Below are 14,576 nucleotides of genomic sequence, written 5' to 3'. Positions count from 1 at the left end.
ATCCTAGGGAAGATGGCCAATTGTATTCATATCCCATCTTAATACTGAGAGGTTCTTACTGAAAGAGCATGGTAATTCAATAAAACTTGACATATCAATACAGCCACTCACAATGACAGTCCAGTATGAAAAGTGAACAATGTTTATCATCTAACACTTCAAAAGAGTAATTTCAAGGTTCAAACCTGAAACTACCTTCAAATGCCCATGAGTTTCATGGTTTCAGGCAAACCCTGGATAGCAGCAGCATTCTGCCTGGGTCCAACCATGGAGAAAGAAATGACTAGCTTTTCTGAAAATGTTATCTTTTAAAAAAAGTATTATTTATGTTCATAAGAACAGTGTCTTACTACATTAGTGGATGAAACAGCTGCCACTGGTTCAATTTTCCTATCAGCAGGAAACTTGAGAACTACTGTCATCTGACTACATTTACAAATTACAGCATTGCTACCCTCAAATCCTCCGCACCTAAAGAGTTAGAAGTCTGCAGTCACCCGTTAGAGAATTTCACTCTGATGTCAGAGCCTTAGGCTGAAATGTCTCCGAAGATGCCAACCCTTTACCAGGGAGCAGGTTGATGTGCGGCTAGTGAATCAGTGAACACAGAGCTTTCTACTTCCTAGGTAAAATTGTGGATTTATCCATGAGATGGATAAATAACTCCGTCCCAATGTTTTCCACATTTTCCACAATGGCATCTGTGGGAAGCCAAAATTAAGGGTTTTTTCCTACCAAGATTTTAAGAATTATTCGTCTGAATAAAAATATATATATATATATATATATATATATATATATATATATATATATATATATATATATATACACACACACACACATATATGACAGGCCATAAAAAACTGAAACAACATCTAGCAGCTGCGAGTGTTTGACAAAAAAGCATCACATGACTTTCCCCCTAATCTTATTAAATTGAATGCTTGTGGATTTGCTTTGTTACCGTGCTCCAGAAATGATCAATAGTAAGGAATTTCAAGTGAAAGAGAATGGAAAATAAGAACTGTTAGAAGAAAAACACACCTTCACTAAAACACTTGAATTTACGTGTACCCCAAACCAGAATCCCTATAAACTCTTTCTTACAGAAATTTTACTTATAGTTCAATATTTATTCAATGCATTCAACAACCATTAAGGGAAATGTGTGGAATGTTTTGGGGGCTCTGGCAGAGAAATGGTGCCTATATTGGTAGATATTTTCAATAATGATGTGTTCAATAAGTTTAATAGTCAGATAAGACCCTCAACTTCACTCAAATTTTGGAGGTGTGAAAGACCTTATTTTGTGAGAAACAACAGTGCAGAGTTATTTTTAAATGGCTTGACAGTATAAAAAGAGTGTGCGCAAGTAGCTGACATTGGGGATAGTAATAAAAAATCCCTCAGGAGATGCTTTTCGGGGGGAAAATAAGATAGTCTAATGGAAGTAATTAGTGTGTATATAAAGTATTAAGGTCACCAATGACCACCCCCACCATGGCTGAATTTAATAGCCCATTTTCTCAGTCTTCGTCCTAACTGACAGGTGGCTCTGCAAGGTTTCTTCCTACCTCGATAGACGCTTCTTAGCTCTGTTGGCTGGTTCCTCTTGATCCCCTCACTTCTATATCTGGAGTAATCCAAGGCTCATTGCTTGGACCTCTTCTATTATCTGTCTACATTCTTTCTTTGACTGGTATCATACAGTTTCAAAGCATTCCCTGTGATTTACATGCTGCCTACCACCAAATCCCTATTTATAACCTACACCTTTTGCTATCTCCATATAAATGGAAGCTCTGTCAGTCGGAGTCATCCTTTGCTCATGCCCTTGCTTAAACCCCACATCAAATTATCTTGATTCTACCTTCAGACTAGGGTGAGAATCTGTGATATTGTGGTTTATAATAAGAAATATGCATTTGGTTTTCATCCCTGTTTCTGGCACAGAGCAACTAAACCCTTGGAATTTTCCAAGTGATAAGAGCAATGAAGGTGTCTTTTGTTATGTTAATGAGTGACTTTTGGACCACACCTAAATATGGAGGTTGTTAGAGTTTGCACTTTCAGCGTTTCCCAACCTCCAGGGAATCAATTGCCAATGGTTAATTGGGGGGAGGGGGTGAATCCATTGCCAATGGCTAAGGATTAAGCCAATTGTAACTACTATAATGCAGATTCCATAAAAACTCAAAAGGACAGGGTTCAGAGAGCTTCCAGGTTGGTGAACATAGAGATTTGGGGAGAGAGGTGTGCCTGGAGAAGGCATGGGAGCTCTGCATCCTTTCCCCACCCCTTGCCCTGTGTATCCTTCCATCTGGCAGAAATCTGCCATTCATCCTCCCCTGGGGCTCATTCTATCTGCTCAGCAGGCTATCACTGGCCCTCCTACAGATAAAGACAATGTTCTCTTCTTCAGAGTAGGAGAGCAATGTCCGCCAGCCAAAGAAAATGAAGCATTTCTGTAAATTACATGATGAGCACCTCATGTATGTTTGTGTCTGTAGGAATACGTTTAAAGCAGGAATGATAGCTCCTATCTTAGAAATCGTTCAAGGATTAAGTAAAATGGTATAATGTAACATTTTAACAAACAATTAAGCATTAGACATACTTAGGAATTATTATGCACATTTTTGTATTATGTTTCATTATCCCCATTGTATCAACCTTAGTCAAGATAAACAATTATTTTTAAAAACTCCCATCATGATTTTTGTAGGTTTGTGCTGTATGGAGTGACATTACCTACTTAGTCAGTGTTCACTGATCTCCCCACCCAACATTCTTATAACCCTGACACGGCAAATCAGAGCTTGTCCTGCCCCACAGGGAAAATCCTTGTTCAAACTTCTTTCTCTGTTAAAACAGATTTATATTCAAGAGCTATTCTGAGGAGAGAAATGAGCATTTCACAACAAGAGGTTCAGTAAATGCAAGTCTAGGTATGTTGATGGCCATGAATAGCTCTATGCTGAGAAACTTCAAAAAAAGTATAATAATACCCTTAGCTCACATCTCTAATTTCAGTTTTCTAAACGCTTATTCCTGGCCTACAAAGTCATTATATGAAACGAAACAAACAAAAATTCCACCGAAAATGCTGGATTGCACTAGTCAGGCTCATTGCGTAACGGTTATTTTAATCACAGTGAATAGAAGTGTGTTAAAATAAACTTCTATAAAATAGTCACCATGCAGTGCACATTTCAAGATGGAGGAAAATATGAATGAGAATGATTTTATCAAGTGCTAAGTCATTTCCTTTAGTTTTTAATCACTTTGTGACATTTCTCTTATGCTATAAAGTCTTCACTGCTCGTCTGCTAATGTGACTACCTCCAAAAACTGAAAGGGTAAACAGGTATATGCTCTTTCATGTTGGTCACTATACTAAAATAAAATTGTGTCAAATAATCAGAATTGTGGGAAGGTTGATAAAGTCACCCAAGGCAGAAAAGAACATAGAATATTTTTGTGAGAAAGTGCTGCCATCACTCCCAAACATACCTGAGAAGTCCTTTTCTTCAGCTGACAGAAGCAAGACATGGCTTTGAAAATTGGGGTGGGTAAAAATATAGTTTTTGGCCATAAACTCCATTATAGCCCTGTTATGTGCTTGCCTTAAGGAGATGCAGAGGAATAACATAGTCATTATGAAGTTTGTATCTCTTGATGGACAAATCTGTGCCCCTTGGTAAGGACTACGCAATGGTTAAAAGCTCAGTGCTGAAAGAATTAATGGGGACTACAAAGAGGAGGGGAAAGGTAATCTAGAACTTAGAGAATAAAAAAAGTACTTATTATATAGATTAGAAGGGAGAAGCACTTTAGTTATTTACAAAGAACTTAAACTGGGGAAAAGAATGGTGTTGGGTTAAGAGCAAGAGGAAGAGCAGGACTAAAGCATCACCATTGGATGGGACAGCAGGTGTCAGGAGGTGAGGCTGTGGAGACAAGTTGGTGTCTCACTGGGAAGCCTTTGAGTGTGCCAAACTAAGAAATTTGGATGTAATCACAAAGCAGCAAGGAGGTCAAAAGAAATTTTAAGAAAGGTAGGATATAATCAAGTTTTGTCCATTTTTTCGCTTTCTATATCTAGTTTATATAAGGTATGCTAGATTAGGGAACGTGGTGTGTAAACTCTAGTGGGAGCCATAAATAAGGCTTTGGCATTTGAACTGTTGCCACACTGTTTCCCTTTGTCAACAATTAGCTACTGCCCTTGTTCATGCAGCTAATCACTACTCTTCAATAAAGATTCAACTCCTCCAGGAAGCTTCCACTAACCAGACTCTCTCTCTCTCTCTCTCTCTCTCTCTCTCTCTCTCTCTCTCTCTCTCTCTCCTTCTCTTCCTCCCTCCATCCCTCCCTCCATCCCACTATTATTAAGATCTCGGCACTCCACTGAATTGAAATCATTGCACATCTCTCACCCACTTGCCTATAAGCTCTATCAGGGCAGAGGACGAGTTTCATATCTCCTGCGTCATTTTGATCCCTAATGGCTTTTAGGATCTGGCAGAAAAATATTAATGAAATGCCAAAAGAGAGAGAGAGAGAGAGAGAGAGAGAGAGAGAGAGAGAGAGAGAGAGAGAGAAAGAAAGAAAGAAAATACTTTATGAACTGATCGCCACAATTGAGGAAAAGGAAATGAGAACGGTGTCAAAGTATGTGACTGTGGTGGCGTCAACAGGCATTGGTAGCTGTGGAATAAGGAGTGAGGGAGAGAAGAACTCAGCATGATATTAAATATTGGTAGCTTGAGAGAATGGGTTGACGGTGACATAACTACCCAGCATAGACAAAATAGGTAAGGATAGGAGAAGAAAAAAGTTCAGGTTGGGTCATTTAAGTAGAGAAGCTGTGGGGCATTGAAACAGACTCATATGTTCAATGAACAACAGCAAAATTTCCCTGGCATTAAGCATTGAGGATGGGCTCAAGAGTAATATATCTATAGCTATATCTATATCTGTATCTACATCTATATCTATGTCTATTACTTAAAGCTATGGGTAAGAGTACAAATAAAATGAGAAGATGATCACGGAGAGGAAATTCTGGCTTCCCAATATTTATATGTTCAGCCGAGGCATGGGAACCAGCACCGGTGCCTGGAATAAATCAAAGTGGCTGGAAGAGAACCTGCGGCCTTTGGAGGCATTAGTGATTTTGTAGCCAAAGGACAAGCGAGTTTTGAGAAGTGGAGGTAGATAGCAACATCAAAGTGATGGAAAGGGCTGGAAGGAAAAGGGATACAAATAGGCCACTGAAGAGGTTATTAAAGAGGTGGTCTTCTGTGTCCTTAGATATACTGAATTTCCATTAAAGTAGATAAGGAAGGAAGAGGGCCTTTAAGAAGAAATGGAACATACATGAAGAAAGTGAGTTGATCGTACTTCATTACGTTTGACAGGGAGAAAAAAGAATAATGGATTTATGGGACAGATTAGAAGACGATGTAATATATATAATAAGTGAAAACTGTAAATTTTCAATCAGAAAAGAAGAGACCTAATGAAGAAAAGGAATTTGAGAACAGAGGACAGTTAATAAGCACTATAGGCAAAGATAAGGCAAGAATGTCCATCTCATAAGCTGTACGGAAGACTAAAATGTCACGGCATTTTTGTAAGTCGATTAGACAATATTTTCCACAAGCCTTAAAAATGCCCAATTTCTAAGCTCTTATAATTTCATATTCAGTAGTTTATCCTAAGAAAATAATCAAAGGTACAATCCAAGAATATTCATTGTAGCAATACTAATAGAGGAAAGCAAAATTAAAATCAAAACTAAAATGTTCATGAAAAGAAGATTAGTAAATAAATGATTATACTGTGTGTATGTACAATAGTTCACTATGCTGTCAATAATTTCCGATGTACATGGGAACAATGCAGAAATGAGCCCTAACAGCTTAGGGATATTTTTACCCCTATGTGTTAAACTATACAGCAAACAAGCCTTTTACATCATGTATAGGAAAAGAGAATAAAAAACAACCAGCCTAAGATCTTGTTCATTGTTCCCTAATTGAAGGTTAATAAACATCTAAAACTAGACCCTTCAGACCTCAGTCTGATATGCAGAGCACCTACCCTGTTTCCCCGAAAATAAGACCTAGCCGGACCATCAGCTCTAATGTGTCTTTTGGAGCAAAAATTAGTATAAGACCCAGTCTTATTTTGCTATAATGTAAGACCGGGTCTTATATAATATAATAATATAGTATAATATAGTATAATATAATATAATATAATATAATATAATATAATATAATATAATATAATATAATATAATATAATATAATACCGGGTGTTATATTAACTTTTGCCCAAAAGACACGTTAGAGCTGATTGTCCGTCTAGGTCTTATTTTCGGGGAAACACGGTACTGGATTCATAACTGTCTTGAAAGAGAGCAGCTAGCATTAACTAAGCTAGCATTAACTAAGGGGATTACTGCACTGTTTTCTTAGAATGAGTGAGAGGAGCTATGAGTGATTCTAAAAAAATGGTAACATTTACATATATTTACAGAAGGTAAAATTTTCCCAACCAGAATCAACTAATTGCATTATTAAAAGAGCCAGTATTTTCTGCATGTGGAACCTAACACATGGATTAAGAGGGCTATAATACTCCAGAGATGTAAAGTTACAGTTAAGTATATATAATAAAGTTCAAGGTCAATTTATAGGTGCTTTCCTACATTATCTTTGTTGCCTTGCCGTTTACCCTGCCCCATGCCACCCATTGCCTGAATCCAATGCTCTGGACTCATTTTTGATCCTCGCCCTTCCCTTGCTCTCTAAAAATCCTCATTGCTTCAGCTGATTTCAGAGAGGGTACTGAAGATAGAAAAATGTGGAACTGTTACCTTATAGATTAGTAGGTACATCCATAACTAATAGGATTTTAATTACTCACGGGTCATATATATATATATAAATAAATTATTCAACATACTGAGACTCTAATAAGGGCCAGGCACAGCAGTGAACAAAATAAACACATATGTCTATCTCTATGGAGTATATATTCTACTGGGGAGAAAGAGACCACGTACAGAATATAAAAAACATACAGAATGTATAATAAAAAAAATAATAATAAAGCAGGGAGGAGGTAAGAGAGACAGAGATGGCCTCAGTAAAAAGGTGATATTCAAGCAAAATTTAAAGAATGTGAGAATATAAGTCATGTGGCTATCTGAGGACAATTTTCCTAGGTATATGAAAGAGCAGGCCAAATGAACAGAAGCAGAAAATATGTTTGGTACACTGCAGGAACAGTAAGGAAAGAACATTGTGGCAGGACTGGAGGTCAGAGATAGCAGGAGGCCAGATAGCATGGAACCTTTTAGAGTCATTGTAAGGATTAAAAACTTACGCTCGGTGAGTTGGGAAAAGACTTGCCAGATTACAGGATGCACAGCTACATTTGAATTTCAGATAAATCACAAATGCGTTTTTAGTGTAAGTATGGCCCAAAAGATACAAAATCATTCATTGTTTATCTGAAATTCAAGTTTAACTGGTCATCCTGTATTTTCAGTTGCAACTTCTGGCACTGGAGAATTTTAAGCAAAGGAGTGATATTATCTCACTTACATTTGAAAAGGTCATGCTAACTGCCATGTTAGACATTGACAGCAGGAAAGCAAAGGTGGAAACAGGGAGGCACTTAGAGGTAGTTGCAAAAATCCAAATTGAAAGGTTGAGCAGGCAGTTGGACATTCAAGAGAGGATTTTAGGTAATATACAGGGACTGAATATACAAATGAGGAGCTATTGGCTTGGATAGTATGAAAAGCCACAAGATTGAATGAGGTCACCGAATGAGTGAGTGTTGATCATGGTTTCAAAGTCTGGATAAAGTGGTCTTGACTGAAAAAGGGAATGACCCTAGGGATACTCCCATAATTCTATGTCAGGAAAGGAAGAAGATTCAGTAAAAAGGGACTGAGAAAGGTCAGAATGAAAATGTAGAGAATGTGATGATCTGTAAAACAGGGGAAAAAGTTTTCAGTGGGAAGAAATAAAGGATCAGGTGTGTTGAACACTGATGACAGGTCTAATTGGAGGATTGAGAAATTTCCGCTGGATTTAGCAATGTCTTCATTGGAGACCTTAACAGATGCACTTTTGGTGGAGTAGTCAGGGCTAAAATCTTGACAGAGGGTGAGTTTAGGAGAGGATAAAAGGAGAGCAATTAGAGACAGGGAACACTAAGAATTATTCTGAGACGTTGCTGACAAGGAGAGCGAACAGGACTGGCAGTTGGATGGGATGTGGGTTCAAGAGAAAGACATATTTTGCTTAAGTGGGAGAAATGATAGTATATTTATATGTTGAGGGGAATGGACCTATAAATAGAAAGTAACAAGAAAAATATGATAGTGCAGGAGAGAGAGAAGAATGCAGGAACACCCCTTGAGTAGAAGTAGACAAGAGCAGATGGTAGAAATGATATTTAGCAAGCAATCCAATTCCCCAATGTTCACCAAAGGTCTCAGAAAGGACGCTCAGTTGTTCAGGTACAGGGTGGGAAAAGAACATGGCGGGACCTTACGCGAGTCCTTTTCTGCTTGCTTCTATTCTTGTGAAGCAGGTAGCATAATTATAATCTGAGAGTGAGAACAGGAGAAATGATGCTAGAGGTTTGCAGAGAGAGAAGAAATTGCAAAATGGTAGTTTCAGAGAGTGGGAGGCAGGATGGACAGAGAAACAGAACATTTGAATCTAAAATAAATGCAATTTCAGTTAGAATGACAGCAGGATTTCATTCATGGACACCATACATAGCGTGGTGGTGTAGTTTTGTGGTTGGGTATTTCCAGAGCTTTCTTCATTCAGGTACGCTTGCCAATAACCTCAGGCTAGGACTCCCAAAAATAAGTGTTCAAAGTAGGCAAACACTGTGGTGTTGGGGCCAAAGAAAAGCCCAGAGAAAACACTAGCACAAGGAAGACAAAGAAATGGTGAGCTCAGGGAAGGTCACGGGGTCCATAAAGAGTGACTAGAATCTCCAAAGCATTCTGATATCAGCAGAACTTTCAGAACGTTGTAACTGAGGCCCTTTGAAAACATGACTATGAGCGATTCAATGAAAGTCTATACTAATCTATTTTAAAGATTTTTACACACAAAATGATACCAAAAACTTTTTACAAAAAAGGGTAAATTTCAGTATCAGAAATGCAGCCAAGCCCAAAATCCTTACTCAAATTGTGATTTGGGTGATTTAGTCTTTAAAGTGAATTCAATATGTTACTTCACATTCAATGTGAAAAAATGCTGAAATTAATAATCCAAATTTAAACATTTTCTAAATAATTAGCCTCAAAGGATATTTGGTTAAAAGTATTAACTTCATGAGGAACTTGAAACTTTCCACATAAGCAACATAATTTCAGACAAATCACAGTTTTAAAGAGCACAATTTAAGCCTGATAATATGAATATTCATGCAATAAATATGATGCTATGTTTTAAAGCATTTTTCACAGTTTTAAAGATTATTTAAGTCTGATAATATGAATATTCATGCAATAAATATGATGCTATTTTTTTTAAACCGTTTTTCAGAAATGGTTACTTTAAATTAATTGATCTCTCTAAATGACTTTCCTATTCATTGCTATGAAAATACTTTCTGGCTTCTGATGATTTCATGCAGAATATATGGAAATAATTATATACCAGTACCAGCAAAACTGTGGTTTCAGATGCTCTGATCAACTGTGGTTTCAGCTGTGTTACTGCTATTCACAGTCTAGGAAGTGGTTAGTTTTGTTTTGGGGTTTAAAGTACAGAATTATATAATTGTTGATACTGGGCTAACCTCTTTCTTTGATATTCAGAGCATGGTATAATCTTGTATCAACTTGGTAAGGCAGTGTCTCAGTGAACTCTGAAAATACTTAGGTTTTATGGAGTCCACTGCAACAACCTGAAAGCATTTATTTCCTGTGCTAGCCAGACTGGATGAAGTCGGTGAGATGTGAGGTTTTTCCCTTTAACCAAATATGGAGTGCAGACAGAAAAACTTATGAATCATAAACAGTTCTTCAGAAAATGAGTTTTTCTGATTTCACTAAACAGTAATGTACAAAATCAGAATGAGGCCCACAATTCTTCACTTGGAAACCATGTATTCTGAAATGGTAAATGATATACGCATATGTTTTTGAAAATATGTAAATTTTTACATAAGACGAGATGGAGATAAACCAAAAGTATCTATTGGGGGGGGCATGCAAAGACTGGCTATAATTACAAAATGCTTTATGAATGCAGCCACCAGAGACTATGAATATTTTGCAAGCTATGCATGGGCTTATATGGACATGTGTGCACACGCGCACGCGCGCGCGCACACACACACACACACACACCATCATCTAGCACCACAAAGTTTCTCTTACTGAAAATAGGTCACTTAAGGAATGGCTGACAAAACTCTGATACTGAGGAAACTGAGGGTATATAGTCTGAAGTAGTGAGTAATTTATGGGACATCACTTAAAACTGGAAAGTATATTTTGAGGCAACATGGTATCAGGTAAAGAACACGGAATTTTGAATCAGAAGATCTGGGCATGGACCCCGGATCCACAATTTATTATTTGTGGGTGTGACCACTGTCAAAACACTTATTTTCTCTGTGTTTTAGAGTATTTATCTATATGACAAAAGTAATACATAAGCTACTTAATTCACAGGGTTGTTTTGAAGCTCAAGTAAAATGAGCACAAATACATTTTGTAAGGTCATAAGTGATTATGCATTATTAGTAATGGAGAAAGTCATAAAATTGTTACATAAAATTGTTCAAAGAAAAGATTAGTACCAGTAAGAGAGAAAAAGTTTTGCTTAATACAAGAAAGGAATGTCTAAAAACAATACTGGTTAAATGTGGAGTGACCTCAATAGCTAAAAGACAACGAATTCATAAGTTTTGTGCCAAAATCACAAACTCTTTTTGTTTGAAAAGCAAAGGGATTGTGAATAAGATGGAAGATATGCAAAACTAATTTAAAGGTTTCTTCAAATTTTGAAATTCTATGAATTTGAATAGAGTAAAAGTATTCAAATATCAATAATACAAATGGAATCTTTGCCCTAAAGTGACCACCAGGATCCACTGCTTTGTGTATTACAAATTCTACCCAGCCCAAATTTTCTAAATAAAAATATTAACTTCAAGAAGTAAATACAGGTATCTGTACCAATTATTTATTTTTTATCATAATTACCTATTAAAATAAACACGTCAATGCATGTGAAGTATGTGTAATTTGAAAGGCATGATACAAATTTAGGTATAGATATTAGGGTGTAATACTAAGAAATGGGTCATTAATTAACAGGGTGGGGTCTTGAACATTTTTATTACTTCAAATGACCTGAATTCTCTTTTCCACTTTGAAATGAATTCTTATGTAAGCATCAATTTCATATCATGAAGGTGGTGATGATTTCTCTTGCAAACCACCAAGGGTTTTCCCAGGATTAGCATTCACTTGGGCATGGGGCTGAGGCACCCTGGCCTCAGGCTTTAAGACTCTGGTTTACCACATTGGATGCACAGGTTGGCATTTTTCCAGCAAGTGCTATTTTTGACTGTGCTATTGGCTATCACAGGAATATTTTCTGCTACCAGAGCATCCATAAAAATTGTTATTTATCACTCCTTCATTCACTTAAAATTTTGGAGTGTTTAGTATGTGCCAGGTACTCTGCTAGGAAGTGAGACTACAATAGGAAATCAGACAGTCTTGAATAACAAGGCATCTAGGTGAACTGAGGTCTTCCCTGCAAAAAAAAGTATAATTATTATTGTTGATGTTCATGTTCGTAAAGAAGGGTTATTTCAAATAAGGCTTGGAAGAGTTGATTCGTGTATTAACTGGAAAAAGTCTGCTAAATACAAAGCAGGATAAGCAAAAAATTTATACAAGTTATGTAAGTCTTTAAAACTACATTCTACATATCAATTATTTAGCATTACGTATATCCCAACAAAACTATTCTAAAAGTAATATGTTAGAGATGGTAACCTTACAGAGGTGCAATACAGAGGCAAGTCTTAAAACATTAAAAACATGTACTCACTGCATAATACATATGGCTATGGTAGCAAAAATGGAACACCCTGCCTATGATGGGTCTGAAAGCCTAATCACCATTTGGCCATCAACTTTTTCAAAACTATTTTGGGAAGGACTGGAAACTTTGATATACCTAATGAAAGCCTCCTGTTTATTATTCATAGAGATCAAAAGGGATATATCAAAAGTAGTTTCACCATGGTTAACATCTGTAAATATTTTCTCTCAATCCCAGGGGTCAAGAAAAAAGCCTCGTGTCTTTGTCTATGCTTAAAACAAATGTGACAACAGACTGAAATTCTTAATGCTCGCCAAAGTAGAGCACTGGGGATGGGTGGGTGGATAGGAAATGATTAAATAAATATTAATATCTTTATAAATTACAATTTAGCTGAAGGATTAAAAAATACAGATTTCTTGGAGCCACATCCAAATATATGAAGGAAAATACAATGGTATTAATACAATTTATTCATAATATGAATAAAATGGCAGGATATTTGTGGGACAGTTGAGCCAATTTGGAATTAAATTAAAAGCTAAACATGGCACTCTATGGTAAATGTTTAGCTTTAATTGTTTATCATTACATATATCCCAATGGAATTGTTCTGAAAGTAATAAAACATGTTTGTAGCAGTAACCTTACACAGAGGTAATACAAAGGTGAAAATCACAGAGCAGATATTTAAAAACAAAAACATGTCAAGATCAGCCAACATAAGAAGCACAGGGTAACAGATGAGCATGCATGAGCAGAGAAATGTTTTCAGACTATAGCATCTCCCAAGCGAAATGTCTCAGTTGAGTGACAAGTTATTTTTTACCAAAAATGCTTTATCTTCAGGCAGAAATGCCATTAATACAAGGAGAGTAAATACCACTAAAAGCCCCATTTCATGTAGTGCGCATAGTTCATGAAGCCCAGAGATCTGTCCAAACAATGAAAAACTATGCTTTCTAAAACTTTTAATCTATGTTTCCAATTATACCATGGAGAGTACAGAGAACAAACTTCACACTTCTGCATTTGAAAGCACCACAATGAGACAGCTATGCATAAACTGCAGCGCTAGCCTCTTCTTTGGTTTCACTGAAAATGTAAAGATAGCTGGAGGGCAGGCAGGAAGTAATCGCCTTCACCTGTGCTTATGGCCATTGGCACCAGTTATAGGGGCAGGTAGACTGACTGTTGATTCAAAACCCACTAATTGAACTCCACAAATTCCTGCACTAGAAGATTGATGAGTTCTTCAAAAGATCAGTGGAACACAAACTAAACCAGTACTGTATCACTGCAAATAAGTTGTCCACTCTTTAACATCATAGCGTATAAGCAGCCATTCAATCAATAATTCCTATCATCATTAAAGCATCTGGATAATTCCGAAAAGTGATCATCAAGTACAATTTCCTAATAGGAATAACCTTTGAATAGACCAACAGCGATGGAAGACCTTGAATCTAGATTTTCTAAAACACATTTCAGGTTTTGCAGGTTATAATCAAAGTGTTTTTAAATACCAATTTTAGGGATTGTTAAGAATGAATTTTTATATATTTTAGTATAATATATTTTTCTAGAAAGGCAAGTGAAATGGCCAAAAGGCATACTCTTTCATTTATAAATGATACATCCTTTGCAATCTAGGTCGGATTTTTCTAACTCAAGTTATGATATATTTAGTGGATTGTGAAATCAATTTCATACATTGTGACTAGCATTCTTAAAAAAAAGAACAGAAATAGAACAGAAAATACAACACTGATATTGCACATTAAGTATTATTTCATAATACATATGTATACATATATAATATTTTTAAATGTGATTGTGTGTAAAAGTGTGTGTGTGTGTGTGTGTGAGTGTGCATGTGTATGATCGCACTTTACGTTTTTTTGTTATGGTGGAGTATTGGACAAAAAGTTTTTAAAAATCCCATTTAGGGAGAGAGTGGCTTGGAATCAGAACATGCTAATAATTCTGACCTTAGAATAAAGGTAACATATTGTTTCACCACTGCCTGCCAAACACTGAGCTAAGCATTTAGTATTTAATCCTCACAACAAAGTTGTAATGCAGAAACTTCTGTCATTCACATTCTGTGGGTAGGAAAACTTGTCCAGGGTTATATAGACAGATTAGGGGAAGAGTGAGAATTCAAGCCAGATCTGTAGCCCTCAAGGCCACGAGAAAACAACCCCATTGCAGTAAGGCCTCAGTAAAGAATCTTGGACAAGGTCAATAATCAGAGTTAAGGACACCTCAGTATAGACCAAGAACTTAGAGGAGTAAACACTATTGCTAACACAGAAGACGTAATTGTATAATAAAGCACTGTTATATGCAAGTATTCATGACTGTGGGTTATGATAACTTGCAAGGAAAATAAACCAGAGCTCACTTTAAACTGTGTTTCTTCAGCAGATCTGTTCACAGTCATGGGGTGGC

The 14,576-nt window shown here is 36.5% G+C and overlaps 1 protein-coding gene across 1 annotated transcript in view; it reads right to left on the bottom strand.

The window, feature by feature from the left end:
- The window catches only part of PDGFC (platelet derived growth factor C), a 176,226-nt gene that overhangs the window by 19,028 nt on the left and 142,622 nt on the right, over positions 1-14,576 (bottom strand). The window lies entirely within an intron of this gene.

The sequence above is a fragment of the Rhinolophus sinicus genome, chromosome 15 (genome assembly GCF_057876585.1).
Source record: "Rhinolophus sinicus isolate RSI-liver-muscle chromosome 15, RSI-T2T, whole genome shotgun sequence".
NCBI lineage: Eukaryota > Metazoa > Chordata > Mammalia > Chiroptera > Rhinolophidae > Rhinolophus > Rhinolophus sinicus.
The sequence above is the reverse complement of the archived record's forward strand: the minus strand, read 5'-3'. Positions and strand labels throughout refer to the sequence as shown.